Source organism: Nothobranchius furzeri, chromosome 12, assembly GCF_043380555.1.
Source record: "Nothobranchius furzeri strain GRZ-AD chromosome 12, NfurGRZ-RIMD1, whole genome shotgun sequence".
In the NCBI taxonomy this organism is placed as follows: Eukaryota; Metazoa; Chordata; class Actinopteri; order Cyprinodontiformes; family Nothobranchiidae; genus Nothobranchius; species Nothobranchius furzeri.
This window is the reverse complement of record NC_091752.1, coordinates 51,919,351-51,935,113: the sequence shown is the minus strand read 5'-3', so window position 1 is coordinate 51,935,113 and position 15,763 is coordinate 51,919,351. Positions and strand designations below refer to the sequence as shown.

At 43.5% G+C, this 15,763-nt stretch overlaps 1 protein-coding gene across 4 annotated transcripts in view; it reads right to left on the bottom strand.

Annotated features, from left to right (window-relative positions):
• Positions 1-3,781, bottom strand: part of nacc1a (nucleus accumbens associated 1, BEN and BTB (POZ) domain containing a) — a 30,328-nt gene extending 26,547 nt beyond the window's left edge. For 3 of the 4 annotated variants that reach the window (XM_015945839.3, XM_070542686.1, XM_070542685.1), the window contains exon 1: positions 3,036-3,267. The gene's annotated coding sequence lies outside the window, so the exon portion shown is untranslated. Of the gene's footprint in view, positions 1-3,035; positions 3,268-3,634 lie in introns of those variants that run through there. The other variant, XM_015945841.3, reaches the window with a different exon arrangement.
• Between the last annotated feature and the right edge of the window lie 11,982 nt (positions 3,782-15,763).

The window sequence follows — 15,763 nt, the reverse complement described above, 5'->3', positions numbered from 1 at the left end:
CCAATATAATTTCTCATGTCAATAAGTTTGGTTATGAAAAAATAAATAAAAATGTGTGTAAGTTGATGAAGTTCATGTCCGTTTAAGAAGCTGTACCAAATTGAGTCACATGACAACGTGACTCAATAAAATACATGCGACAGCTTCATCTAGTGGACAACTTTAGTTTTTGCACATACATGTAGTTATCGTCCATTTTATCGTTATCAAGGTGAACTCCTTAATATACTGCAATATTGATTTTAGGCCATATCGCCCAGCCCTAGTTTTGATGCAAGTGCATTATGTGTAGCAAACATTTGAGCTTACCATTCATTGCGGGGGGGTTTCTGTCCTTTGTGATCTGCGTATTGCGCATGCCGATATTGCGGTGATGAAACGTATGCGATGTATTGTGTGGCCCTACTTCATATGTAGTCTGGCTACGAGCCACTGAAACCACCCAGCCATGGGGCGGAATCTACAGTTGTCTTTTAAACCATCTCACGCAGTTGGACGGTGCTATCAATCAGAGTTACGAACAGCGTGACGTACTCACCAATACGGATGTCCGTCAACGGGGCAGTTTGCCGTAGAGGAAGCAAATAAATCCTTTTTCGAAATAAATGACTTAAGTATCTCCATTTGCTCACGTCTCAAACAAAAGTTAATGTCTAAATCGTAGGAAATTGATGCCAAAGCCATTTCAAACGAGCGCCATTCCAGTGTCTATGTCAAGTTTTTCTACATGGTAGCTCTGGTTTTAAGCCCAACTAGCAAACGTAGAATACTGTGATTGGCAGATCACCCTGTAGAGATCAGCTACTGCTACAGTTGGTCTAGATTTCTAGGCTAAATTAATTATTTTTACTCCAATACTTTGAGCTTATATCAAAATTATAGCAAATGTTGGCATTTTTGTCACAGGCTTCCTAGTGATTTTAGGACTGATTTGCAAGACTTAAGCCTGGGGCACACAGAAGACGGATGCGCTGCGCCACTAAAGTGCCACAGTCACACAAATGGTAAAAAAAAGGCCTGTATTTGATATAGCACCTTCTAGAGTCCTGGAACCCTCCAAGGTGCTTTACAACACAACCAGTCATTCAACCATTCACACACACATTCACACACTGGTGGGGATGAGCTACGATGTAGCCATAGTTGCTCTGGGGCGCACTGACAGAGGCGAGGCTGCCAAGCACAGGCGCCACCAGTCCCTCCAACCACCACCAGCAGCCAACGTGAGTTAAGTGTCTTGTCCAAGGACACAACAACAGCGACAAATTGAGCGGGGCTCAAACCGGCAACCTTCCGATTACGGGGCGAGCACTTAACTCCTGTGCCACCGTCGCACAGGACTCGCTTAGCTGCTGAAAGCTCCTTGGAAAATCGCACGATAGTCAACATCACGCGGGACTTGAGAACAGGAAGCGGTAAGTGACTTTTGTTTATATGTGATCAGACTTGGCGTTGTGTTTTGTGAGACTCAACTGGATAAGTAAACTAATTATTGGAATATTTTAAGATCAATAGTACTTTAAAGTTACCAATACTGTAATCAAGTAGCAGTTAAAAGCTCCTCGTCCATGTTTTGGTGGTTGGGTTTGTGCCGTAGAGCTGTTCCGCGCAGTCTGTTGTAAAGTACTCCACAATGTTGTAAACGGCCGCGCCACATTGCTTGAAATTGAACAGGCACCTATCTTAGGCGTCTCTGTGCGAACCGACGTTTCTGGGATGTGGCCCTGCGCTCCCCGTGTAGCCACTCTCAGTAACTTTAATGGCTTATTTTTAAAATGACGCAGCGGACGTGACGTGGCGCACATCTGTCTTCTGTGTGCCCCAGGCTTTAACATGGATTTATAATGCACTGAGTGGTGCTGGGTGTATAATCTAGTGCAGCCTTATGTAGGACTACCCTCCACATGGATCAGTTGCTTTTACCTGTCCCAAGGTCCAGGCTGGTGCACAAAGCTATTACATTTGTACCACCTAAACTCTTTTTAAATGTCATCCACATTATTTAAATGTAATGACCTTTAACTTTCTATTTACATCATTTTATTGTTTTCTTATAATTACATTACATTCTAAAGTAATTACTACTTTAATTGCTTAATTTGTTTTAACAAATGCCCTTTTGTATTTTACCAATTGTTTTTATTATCTCCAGTGCTTTTTTCTTCTTATATTTATTGTGCCTTAGAAATAAACTACAACATTTTGCTGCTCAAAGTTCAAATTAAATATTAATACAACTCATTGTTTTAGTACAGCAACTTTCCGTCCAAGGTTTACCTTTTAAACATCCTGTGTGAGACTTGTGTGGTTACCATAACGCCCCACTGGCAGCAGCTTTAACATTTCTTTTGATCAAGCCACTAATAACACTTCTTTTATTAAAAAGTTTTGCTTGACGTTGGATTTTCCAGCAGCATCTGCAGCAGAAAGCTTCAAACTTTCATATGAAAATTTCCACTTTATGACAGGGCAGCTTTCCAAATCCGTCAAAACTTTCCAGTCGATCCAGATCAGGACTTGAACTGCCATGTTTTATTGTGTCATCTGGATGAGAACAAGTCACTTATGCACCTGACACACAGCATTTACATGCCTTTCCTTCTGCACGTGAGCTTGTGCATGCATACCTGTGTAGCTTCCCTCAAGTCAAGACAACTACAGGGCTGATTTCTGATTAGTCATATCAAAGCTGCACAGACTGACTGTCTTCATGCACTCTCTAAAACAGTAGAGCACGTTTAAAGGAGACAGGCGAGGTGATTTAGTGGTAGAAATCCCTCCAGATATCAGTTTGTCTTTCTTTTTACACAAAGTTTAAAAGCATTCAGGTTCAATAATCCGTTTTTCCCTTGTGGCTGCTGCTTCATCCCCTCTCCCATCCGCAGCAGGCCTATAGGAGGTAGCTAACAGCTAAGCTAACACCACAGTTAAATATTTTGGGTTCGCCCCGGCGCACCATCCACCTCGCTCATCCTCCCCAGCAGCACACAATGTCAAAGCGTTTCCGCGCTCGGAAAGAGAAAACGGAGACTTACAGCCCGAGCGGACGAGGTCGTCGTGCTGCGGCGCCGGCTGGTTGTCAAGCTCTCAGAAACCTCGCCTTATTTAAATATTTTGGTGATGGGGGAAATCGCTCCCCCTGCCATTCTCCATTCTACCGACATCAACAGGTCATCCCAGGACACGCAGCAGCTGAGGGGCGAGCCAGACGGAACCAGTGCGGCACGGAGCGGGGGTGGGGACGAGAAGGTGGGAGCACAACAAGGCACAATTCTTCGCAGCCGGTGTTGTGCCAAAAAATTTATCAAACTGATTAACGCCTCTCTCTTTTCAGTGTGGCGCGAGCTGGTTAAAAACACATGACTCCGAGGCGTTTTCGAGGAGTTATTAAATGCTTAAATTTGTCTACAAAAGCTAAAGAAAGTTCGTCCTCCTCAGTGGCGTGTTCAGTACACAAAGTTTTATTATCTGGTGGATTCATTTACTTTAACCCCCTCCCCTCCGGCGGTACCGCTAGACCAGCCCCACACACACACACACACACACACACACACACACACACACACACACACACACACACACACACACACACACACACACACACACTTGTAACGGGCAGAAACAGCACACTCACCTCCTCCCTGGCAAGCTGATGTAGGGCTTTCGGTTCAAAGCAGGGAACGCGGAGCTCTCCCTCCCCGGGTTTCCTCGCTCCGAGCGGCCATTCAGTGAGAGCGAAGCGGCGATCGCAGAGCCATCGAGGGCTGTACAGTATCGCAGGGGATTGCGGAACACAGAGTCACTGATCTCACTGTGAAGAAGAGGAGGAGGAAGACAAGCATGACGCGCGCGTCATTCAATCGCACGATCGTTTCGAGCGCGGTCTCAATTTGGAGAGACGTTTAACCCACCGCGGCGGAGGGTGTTTGCGCATTGGCTCAGCCGCAGAGACTGTCTTTCGCTGTTTCTCTGCGTGCGAGCCGCAGATTTTAGGAGAAAGTAGGCCGAACTGTTTCAACTTAAGTGAACTCTGCACTAGCAGCGGGCACTGTCTGCCCTGGCTGTCAAGACTGAAAAATATTGTTGTAAAATGGTGACGCCTGACTATTTAAAGTTTGTTGTTTATTAAAACAATTTTGTATGGTAGATAGGCTCACTGCAATGTACACAGTTTCATTTAATTTACTTTTTTAAATGTGTGTAAAATGGTGCTCTAGTGCTATTAGGAATACTTTCAAAGTCACAAGAATAGGTTATTTCAAGAACAGCCTGAGCAGTGGTGGATCTAGGACATTTTACATGGGGGCAAAGGAGACTCCACAGGTCTGGGCAGGATGGCGATGCTCATTAAATCAGCTGTAAATGGAGTCAACCAAATATCCACAAAAACAATTTGATGAGACAAAACTAATATTCCACTAAATAAATCCAGAAATAAATAAATACTGGAGACAACTTCAAAAAACAAACTTGAATTACTGATCTCAATCATATCTTTAAAGCCGGACAGATACTGTGCAACTTGTTCACTCATAGCATTCAGCTTCATCTCAAACTGTACGACTTCCTTGCAGAGCAAAGTTCACTAGTCATGTTCTCACATTGTACGACCCAGAGCTTAAATGTGACCTGACTGCTCACACGACTGGTAGTAACATGTCTGAACTGAAAATGTGCTAAAAATATTAGTTTTAACACAATACATCAGCGTTCGAAATACCGGAAGACTCGGAGACTGTTATGTCATTTCTCCTTCAGGCTTGCTGTAGGTCACAGGTGTCAGTTCAGACATGTTACTACCAGTCGTACGGTGTGAGCAGTCAGGTCACATTTAAGCTCTGGGTCGTACAGTGTGAGAACATGACTAGTGAACTTTGCTCTGCAGGGAAGTCATACAGTTTGAGATGGAGCTGAATGCTACGCCCTCTGTTGTGCTGGCGGGGAATTGCTTTGCAACACTCTCCAGGTGACGGACAAGTCAGAGAGCAAAATGTTTCTGTCAATGCGTGTGCGCCTCTACTTTGCTGAGAAGTATAAATCAGGCTTAATGCTCTGGCTTTACCGTCTCCGGCTCAAAATAAGTTTCAATAAAAGGACAAACAACTAAGTCCTTCAGGGGAACTTCTGAGTTAAAAAAATGCTCATGGAATACGCATGTGGAGTAACCAGGTAGGCAGGTTTTAACGTTGCAAATCAGCAACTCCTGTCACCAGAGGGTTAAGGCTCTCTGTAATATTGTGTGGACATTGTGGGCAATTTCATTGGATTGGCAGACCAGGGTGGTGGTCCCACTATTTAAAAAGGGGGGCTGCATGTGTTCCAAATATGGGGGAAACACACTCCTGAGTCTCCCTGGTAAGGTCTATTCAGGGGTTCTGGAGAGAGAAGGTCAGTGCATTTGACTGTGTACCTAGGGAGAAGGGGGGCTTTTTGGGGTACTCTGAGAGTATGGGGTTCCAGACCCCTTGTTAGGCTGTAACCCTGTATGACCGGTGTCGGAACTTGGTCTGCCTTGCCGGCAGTAAGTCAGGCGTGTTTCCGGTGAGAGTTGGACTCCACCAAGGCTGAACTTGGTCAACAATTCTGTTCCTAACTTTAATGGACAGCATTTCTAGCTGCATCCAAGGTGTTGAGGGGATCTGTTTCGGTGGCCTAAGGATCAGGTCTTTGCAGATAATGTGGTCCTGTTGGCTTCATTAGACTGTGATCGACAGCTTTCGCTGGAGCAGTTCACAGCCGTGTGTGAAGCAGCCGGGATGAGAATCAGCTTCTCTAAATCAGAGACCACGATCTTGATTTAGAAAAGGGTGGAATGCCTTCTCCAAGTCAGGGACAAGGTCTTGCCTCAAGTGGAGGAATTTAAGTATCTCGGGATCTTGTTCAAGAGTGAGTAAAAGATGTAGCATGAGATCAATAGGTGGATTTGTGCTGCATCTACAGTAATGTGGGTATTTTACAAGTCCGTCGTGACTCATGGTAAAGTGAGAGCTGAGCCGGAAGGTGATCTACCTTCCAACCCTTACCTATGGTCATGAGCTTTGGGTAGTGCCCGAAAGAATGAGATCACAAATACTAGTGGCCAAAATTTGTTGTCTCCGCAGGGTGTCTGGACTCTCCTTTAGATATAAGGAGAGAAGCTCCATCATTCATGAAGGTTTCATTGTAGATCTGCTCCTCCACATTGAGAGGAGCCAGTTGGGGTGGCTCAGGCATCTGGTTAGGATGCCTTCTGGACGCCAACCTGGTGAGGTTTTCTGAGCATGTCAAACCAGGAGAAGACCCAAAGAAAGACCCAAGACACACTGGAGGGACTATGTTTTTTCGGCTGGCCAGAGAGCACCTTGGGATTACCCTGGAGAATCTGGCCCAAGTGGCTGGGGAGAGGGAAGTCTGGGCCTCTGCTGCTGCCCCTGCGACCCAACCCAGGATGGATGCATGGATGGATGGGTAACACTACTTCAGTCAGAATCTATATTAAAGTCGTCAAGATGGAAGTTCACTTTAAATTGACCTAAGATTATGTAACATTCTGTTCAGTGTATAACTCAGCCTGACAGGCCACTGGATGGCACTATCACACTAAAACCTGAGCAGGTTTTTATTTTTTTAAACCTAACCATGTGTACTCAACTTTTTCATTAGGAACTGACATTTATATTAAGAGCTCAATAATATTTGAAAATGTAAAGGTTTGTGTTGGTAATCTCTACTGTTTCCTTTGTGTAACTACTATTTCATTTGTTTTAGTTGAGACTGCACGTTACTGTGTACTTTTAAAATGTTTCAAATAAAAAAGTGTGTAAAAACAGTTGCAGACTAACCAATTGGACTTATCTCATTTGTAATCAAATCAGCTCCTTTAAACCGTCATATTTTACTTTCTCAAAAAGTGACGTGGCATCTGAAGATACAGAAGCGTCTTCACCTTTGTCTAGACTGATTAATAAATGCTTTTATGATTTTGTGTAGATCTTTATCACCTGGTTAATACTGACAGCATGTATGTTCCCTGCAGCATTTTTCAGCTTCTTGTGAAAATCATGTTAAAACCCAATTAGTGTAACCAAATTGCTACTATTTGATGTTGGACCACAGCTCATATGTGACCCCTCACCTCTGTGTGTGTTAATGCAGATGCACAGAGGGGCCAAATGAAGGCCTAGAAGGAAAATGATGACCATGAGTTTATGTGAGGGCACAAGGGTGTCAGACAGAGAGATGCTCCCAGGCAGTCTGCTGGGAATGGTGCCCTGCTTCCCCCTGTGCTGGCCCCTTGGCACTAGTCGGACAGCAGCATGCTGTGACTCCCTCCCAGCAACAGTGTCACAGATCTGGGTCGACTGCCAAAGGATCCTTAGCCAATCGAGGCAAACACTGTACCAGATCACTCCAGAGGTAGCCAATAGTAATTGTTGATGTGCCTAGTGCTATCCCACCCAGATGTAAATTCCTATGAACTCACAATGTTCACGAAGGTGGACATGAAGGTGCAGCTTGAAGGCAATGACAAACTGCAGAATCATACGATATGTGAGTCTGTGCAGGGGAGAGATGAAATTTAAAAATGCATTTAGATTTTTAAAGGGGCATTATGGAAGTTTGACAGCCAAAACATGTATAGAAATAATAAATGTCTTCTTCATACATTCTCCTGCAATGCCCTGGTCCTGTAGAATGAGCCCTGGCATTTTTTACTGTGATTGCCTGTTTTTCTGTAAAATCACAGAAAAAGAGAGCTGCTCGGGTCGAGCAGGCTGCTTCATGCACGTTCACACTCAAGCATAGCCCGTAGCATTTGCTATCCGTAGCTTTAGCAGCAGAGAGAGGGGCAGTGCCAACTCAGCGACTTTATCGCTGTTCCTAACGCCTAGTGATGAACCTAGCTACATTTCTGAGGACCCTTAGCTACTTTCTTCTAGATATTTCCTGCCAATTAGCAACAAAATAGCCATTTTCGCTTCGAACCATTCTTTGAACGTTGTTTCAGCTCTCACCAGGAATGGCGCTATAGCTCACCTGGTATGACGTTGGACTCTCGTGCAGAAGACCCAGGTTTGAATGTGGATGTGAACATAGTTCATTTAGAGTTTATTTTTTACAATAATGGTATATTTTGTTTTACAGTAAGATGCCCAAATTTTTATTTGACACTCGCTGAACTGCATTGAATTCACAGATAAAAAAGATGTGGGTTCAACTTTCATTTTGGAACAATTTTTCAAGCAAGATCTGAGCATGCAGGAAGACTGACCCATCATAAACCTTTGTCGGCTGTGCTGAAGAGAAAGGTACAGAACCAAATTATTTAATTAATTAGCTGCGTGTTCTCCTGTCCTGTCCTCTGGGCCACACACACACACACACACACACACACGGGACTGTCTCAGCTGTTATTTTCGTTAAGGAGTGTGCACGTACAGCATGCGCGCCTCGTGCAAGAGCCTACAATTGAAGCTGCCGTTACGCTTTTGGCCTGAGGGGGCAATCGCGAGCATAAAAATTCACAACTCCGTAAAGTCCCTTTAAACTTTATTAGTAAAGAAACATAAGTTCAGATCCACACTGATCTGGACATCACAGCTCCTTTTGGAATGAGAAACATCAGGGGTCTTCAAGTTGTGGCTCTGGGGCCAGATGTGGTTCTTTTAGTCTCTCTGTAGCAGCTTTTCCATCTCTGACCCACCCAAAAATCTACTCAAAGCACTAATAAAAAAAGATACAAGTCTGAGAGTGTCTGGTCTCCAATATGGATCCTTCAGTCCAGGCAAAAGCAGCTTCACTCCTGAGTCTGTAGCTATTCTCCTGCTCTCTCAGATGGGAGGGGTTGGGGCTCAGAGCTGAGGCCATGAAGCACAGCCTTCCTTTGTGATCAGACAACCTGACAGGCTGCAGAAACACAAACATAACAGGATGTACAACAACACACAGGACAGATCAGATTGCAGGACTCTGAGGTCCAGGTTGGTATCTTCCTGTAGAAGAGAGAGACAAAGAAAATGTGTTTAAACATAACTCTGACGACTAAATACATAAAAGAATAAAAATACATGTTCTGTTCATAATTAATGCAACTGTTCATTTGGTTAACATTTAAACATGGAGATGATTCTTGTCTAAACTGGGTTTGGGATTTCTGGGAACTGAGACAAATCTCTAATATTCAGGGAGATTAGTTGTTTCTGCAGCATCAGTGAATTATTGAAGGTCCACCTGCTGGTTTTGAAGTTAGATCTTGTTTTCAACTAGTTTTATTACTTTGCTGGACTCGACTAATCATAAGAAAGTTAAAACAAATGTTGACAGCTCAGAGGTGGAAAAACAAAGACAGAAGTAAACGGAAAGCCCCTGTTGAGAAAATAGAAGCTGGAGAATTTAACAGAATGAACAATAACAGATATCCAGCAGGAGAGGGAGGAATAACCCTCCCACTGTCCTAATGGTTGTGACCCCGCGAGGAAAGTTGACCATTGAGCAGGGTTGATTGTTTATCCCTTGGTTCCATGTGGCAGGGGTGAGGAGTGAGCACCACCTCACCCCTGCCACGTGGACCTCAAGGGATAAACCATCAACCCTGCTCAATGGTCAACTTTCCTCGCGGGGTCACCCATAAAGACAGTGAGAGGGATAAAAGAGTGAGACACAGTTCTGAGAGCCTCCAGTTTAAAGTGTAGACTCTTCAGTCCAGATGACAGAAGCTTCAGTCTCAAGAGTGGAGAGTATAATCTAGAATTCTCTATGAAAAATATTCAAAATTATTCTGTCTGGTGGCTCTTTAAAGTGACAGTGTGTATTTTTCCTGGCGATAGGGGGCAGGAGATCCCTAAATTGCTGCAAGCAAGCAGTATTTTGTGTTGGAGTAAGACCTTATCAACGGATGCCCATTATGGTCAAAAAGCCCGGGGGAGTGCCACTTTCAGCAAAATGACAATCAGGCTCCCTTTCATCACTGGTAAATGTGTAAAACGACAACGTTTATAAATGGTGAAAGTTTTGTAACCGTTTGTTACAAATCAGTAAGGCATTTTGTCCTCAAGGGCTCCCGTAGAAGGAAACATGGCGTCTAATATGGCATAGCCCTGAGACTTAAACCCACTCCCATGTATTTTAGAATGATTTTTATGGTTATGTTAAGAAGCTGCTAATACTTTTCAACAACTGTGCATCATTTCATTCATTTTCAACAAGTTTGATGGATATTCCCAGAGATTAATTATCGTCGTCTTCCTCCGCTTATACGGGTCCGGGTCGCGAGGGCAGCATCCCAACTAGGGAGCTCCAGACCGTCCTCTCCCCAGTCACCTCCACCAGTTCCTCCGGCAGGACCCAAAGCATTCCCGGACCAGATTGGAGATGTAACCTCTCCAACGTGTCCTGGGTCGACCCGGGGGCCTCCTGCCGGCAGGACATGCCAGAAACACCTCCACAGGGAGGCATCCAGGAGGAATCCTGACCAGATGCCCAAACCACCTCAACTGATTCATTTCGATCCGGAGGAGCAGCGGTTCTACTCCGAGTCCCTCCCGAATGTCCGAGCTCCTCACCCTATCTCTAAGGCTGAGCCCGGCCACCCTATGGAGGAAACTCATTCGGCCGCTTGTATTCGCAATCGCATTCTTTCGCCCATTACCCAAAGCTCATGACCATAGGTAAGGATTGGGACGTAGATCGACCGGTAAATCGAGAGCCTGGCTTTCTGGCTCAGCTCTCTCTTCACTACGACAGATCGGCTCAGCCCCCGCATCACTGCAGACGCCGAACCAATCCGCCTGTCGATCTCCCGATCCCTCCTATCCTCACTCGTGAACAAGACCCCGAGATACTTAAATTCCTCCACTTGAGGTAGGACCTCCAGAGATTAATTGTAAATAAATACTACACATTGTCCCTTTAATTTAAATTCATTTAATTCAAATATGTTTTGCACAAACAACCAAAAATCCACCACAAATCACCAGTTTTTCTGTTAGAATAAATATATTTCATAATTGTTTTCCTTTTCATCTTCAGTGTTCTTCAAAGCCTTTGTTTTACCTCAACCATTTTGCACACAGGTTTTCTAGTTTAAAGCTCCTTTTTTTGTTAAATCTTTAATTCTGTTGCTTTATACGAATCTGCTTCAATCAGTTGCAGAACAATAACGGGTAAAGTTGTAACTTGGGTTACATTTTCACCTTTTTTAGTTTTTCTGTTAAAATAAATGTGTTCTGATAAATCCCTACACCTGTTTTTGATTTTCCTCTGTTTATTGCAACTCCATCCTAGACATGAGTTATGTTGTTGACATGTATTATATTATTGTTAGAAATGCGCCTATTCGATGATGTCATCGGAAATCGGCCCGTCACGTGTTTTTTGAAAGGATCAGAATCAGGAGAAATAAATCGGATTTAACCTTTTAAAACAACAAATATGACTTTTTAAAATTCATTCTTGTCATGGTCTGCATCTGCGTCTCCCTCATGTGTCTCCTTGTGTTATCCATCCCCCCTAGGATCCCCTTATGTTCCTCATGTGTCCCCTTGTCTGCAGCCCCTCGAGGTTTTCCCCCCCAGGTGTCCCCCCCCCAGGTCCTGTGCTCCCGTTGGTCTCCCCTAGTCACCCCTCTGAAGTCTTTCTATAGGTTCAGTTTTTCATTTAATTAGTCTCTTTTTAGTGTGTTTCTTTCTCCACCGGTGTTTTAGTTCTCCTCACTCCTTAGATCATTAGTTGTTTATCTTAATCTTCTTGTCTTTAGGTTTTGTTTTTACTCTTAGGTCATGTTATTTTCCCCTCCTCAGCTCACTTTCCCCTCACTGATTGCTTAATTGATTTCACTAGGTTTCTCTCCCCACACACCTGCAGCTCATCTTCCACTCATCCTGCCCCAGTGTGTTTAACCCTGTCTGCGTCTCACTGTGATGTTGGTTCATTGTTTCATGTCAGTGTTGTTTTGTTCTTTTGCTTTTGTTCTTTGTTAACTCTGCAGTCAGAGACGCTAGGGTTTCCTATTTCTCCAACCTGGTGTCCCAGAGCAAAGGAAACCCCAAGGTGCTGTTTAACACCATCAGCAGCATCGTCTCTCCTGCCTCTCCTACAGCCTCCATCCACTCTGTTGCAGACTGTGAGAACTTTCTGTCTTTCTTTGTGGACAAAGTCAATAAGGTTAGATCTAGCATCTCTCCTTCAGCCTTATCGCTGCCTCTCCCGACTCCAACCAGGCCCATCATCCTAGATAGCTTTGCTCCTGTTTCTTTGCCTGAGTTAACCAAACTAGTTAACTCTATGAAGATCTCTGCATGCCCCCTCGACATCTTACCCTCATCTTTGTTTAAAAGTGCTTTTCAGTCCATCAGTCCCAGCGTGCTCTCTATAATTAATGCTTCTCTGGTTTCTGGTCAGGTCCCTGCTTACTTTAAGAACGCTGTAATCCACCTGCTTCTTAAAAAACAGAGTCTTGACGCCTCTCTCCATAGCAGCTTCAGACCCATCTCTAAACTTCCATTCATCTCCAAGATCTTGGAAAAAGTTGTGGCTAAACATCTCACAGCTGCTCTTGATGAACATAACATCTATGATATCTTCCAGTCAGGTTTTCCTAGAGCTCATTCTACTGAAACAGCTCTTCTTAGGGTCTCTAATGACCTTCTGACTCACAGTGATGCAGGGGACTGTTCTGTTCTGGTCCTGCTGGACCTGACTGCAGCCTTTGACACTGTTGACCATCACCTGCTACTGGAGAGGCTGAGAGACTGGGTAGGCCTATCAGGATCTGCTCTGGAGTGGTTCTCCTCTTATCTTTCTGAGCGCTCCTTTTCTGTGGCCGTCTCCAAGTTTAGGTCCTCCACCACCTCTCTTACCCATGGTGTCCCACAAGGTTCTGTGCTAAGGCCTCTGCTCTTCCTCCTCTATCTGCTTCCACTTCAGCACATCCTGAGCTCCTTCAAAGGAATCTCCCCCATCTTTATGCAGATGACATCCAACTGTACATCTCCTTTAAGCCCCATGAGTTGTCTAAGCTGCAGCTGTTACACACCTGCTTAGACTCTATCAAAACCTGGATGGCTCGGAGCTTTCTTCAGCTGAATGAAGATAAGACTGAGATCCTCATCTGTGCCCTAGAAAAGCTGGTTCCCAAAGTCAGAGACTCTCTTGGTCAGCTTGCTTCTCACACCAAACCTTCTGTCAGGAATCTTGGCATGACCTTTGACCCAGCTCTCATCCTGGATTCTCATGTCAGTTCTCTTGTTCGCTCTTCCTTCTTCCATCTCAGGAACATTGCTAAGCTGAGTCCCATTCTGTCCCGCTCTGAACTTGAGACAGTTATCCACACCTTCATCTCCTCACGCTTAGACTACTGTAACTCTCTTTTCACGTGTCTGAGCAGAACCTCCCTGAACCGTCTACAGGTGGTTCAGAATGCCTGTGCTCGGCTTCTGACCAAGTCCTCCAAACACACCCACATCACCCCACTTCTCCTCCAGCTTCACTGGCTGCCAGTCAACTTCAGGGTTCATTTCAAGATCCTGGTTCTGGTCTTTAGGGCCTTACATGGACAAGCACCATCTTACATTGGTGATCTTCTTAGTCCCTACACCCCCAGCAGGTCCCTGAGGTCCAGTGATCAAAGCCTACTGGTTGTGCAGCACCAGGCTGAAGACCAAAGGTGACAGATAATTTGCTGCTGTGGCCCCCAGACTCTGGACCTCTCTCCCCCTGAGCCTGAGATCAGTGGACTCAGTGGTCTCCTTTAAAAAGCAGCTGAAGACTCACTTGTTCAAGCTGGCTTTTGTATGACCTTCTTCACCACTCTCTCTTTATTCTTCTCTCCCCACTTATTCCACCTTCCTCAGGATCCACTGATTTCCCTCTTTCCTATTCACTCTCTCGCTTTAACATTTTTTCTTTGAAATCCCAATTGCCTATTTTTGCTCATTTTATAATACTTTTAAACATTTTCTAAATGCTTTTTTATATTTTTCGTTTTTGATTTCGTGAAGCGCCTTGTGATTTTTATCTTGAGAGGCGCTATAGAAATGATATTTTCTTCTTCTTCTTTCTTCTCCTTTAGGTCTCTAGGTTTTTGGCTTTGCCCTACTAGGATTTCTTTGGCTCTGCCCCCCCTTTTTTTTTTTTGCTTCGTACCATGCTTTGTTTTTTGCATTGGATTTGCATCCTAATAAAGATGTTTCATTTTACATCCTCTCCTGCTCCATATCATTCTGGGTGTCTGCACATCGGGTCCAACTCCTACACCTCTCAACATGACAATTCTGAGAAAGAGCCTATCAAATTGAATGAAAATGGCTTAGCTTTCATTTCAATAAGTTCCTTTACATCAATAATATTATTAATATAATAATAATAATTAGTTTCTTGTACAAAAACACAGTAACCTCACACAAATTACGGCAGGCAAGGACTCAGACACCAAGCATCGCTGTTAGCAAGCCTGCTAACACAGAGGTAACGTGTCACAGGAGCAGGGACACCTCCAGAAAATTTTGATAAGGGTGGCCAGACGGGGCCAAAGAATTTTTTGGGGTGGCAGACCATACTGGTCCGTGTGGTAACTCTGGCAGAGTTGGCGATGTAGTGCATTGCTCCTTTATTTATTTATTTATTTATTTTCAAAACAGTACGTTTCCAAAAATTTACAAACACAAAAATTTCAGAAAAATATATTTGTTATTTAAAATGTCATTTCAAATTTTATTTTTAAATGTATTTTGTTGTTTGTTCGTTTGTTTAATTCACATGTTGCTGTGTTCAGAAAAACTATGGACCAAGCATTATCACCGGTCTCCATTAATCTCCAATTTACCTCTAACAGAAAGAAACGGGGAGCAAGCCGACAGAGAAAGTTACACTAATAAACAAAGAGAAATCGCCAACAGACTGCAAAACATCTGGGTTTCTAGTTCTCATGCAGCATCGGAGCTGCGCATTGGAGCTACAGGTGTTATGAAGAGAAAAGTTAACCTGCCGTCTCCGCTTGCCTACTCCATCACATGAACACACATTGCTCACAGCTGCATATTGAGGGAGTAAACAACTTGAACTAAGAGCAACTCTCCTATTTTTAAGTATATTCACAATATAAACAAGTTTTTAATTGGTGTCCTGCCTAAAAAAACTGAAGGTGAAACTTAAAAAACAATTTGTGTTTCCTTATTTTAAAGCTTTCTTACCCCCCCCCCCACCCCCATTTATTTATTTTTTATTTTAATGCTTTGCCAAAAATTATTGATTTTTTATCCCTAATTACTGCATTCAGTAATTTATAAGTGTGTGTGTCATATAATACTATTATATTCAATGTAGTCCATCATATATGGAATTTGTTTTATAATTAGCTTTAGCATTCTGCTATTTTTTTATTTTATTTTGCCTATCAGGGCTCAGTGGAGAAAACAAGACCGCACCATCTGGTGGCCTTATCAAGTATTATATGAACAACAACAAAGTTTCTTCTAAATTTTTACCGAAAGCTTTTGTCTGCCCCGGAACATTTTTTAAAAATTTGGTTAAAGGTCATAAAGTCAAGACAAAAAGATTTAGATAAGGTATGTTAGGTTTAGATCATGGAACACCATAAAGAAAAAGGTAGTTTTAACTTGATTTTCTTGCTTTTGAAAAGTAATGAACATACTATAACCAATGGAAAAAAACTTATTTTTCATTACAGTAATTACCTGAGGACGTTATGTGTAGCCGTTTATTATTAGAAAAATACTCTCAGGTCCATGGAGATAGTTTCGTTGTTCAATATATTTAACTCCTGTCC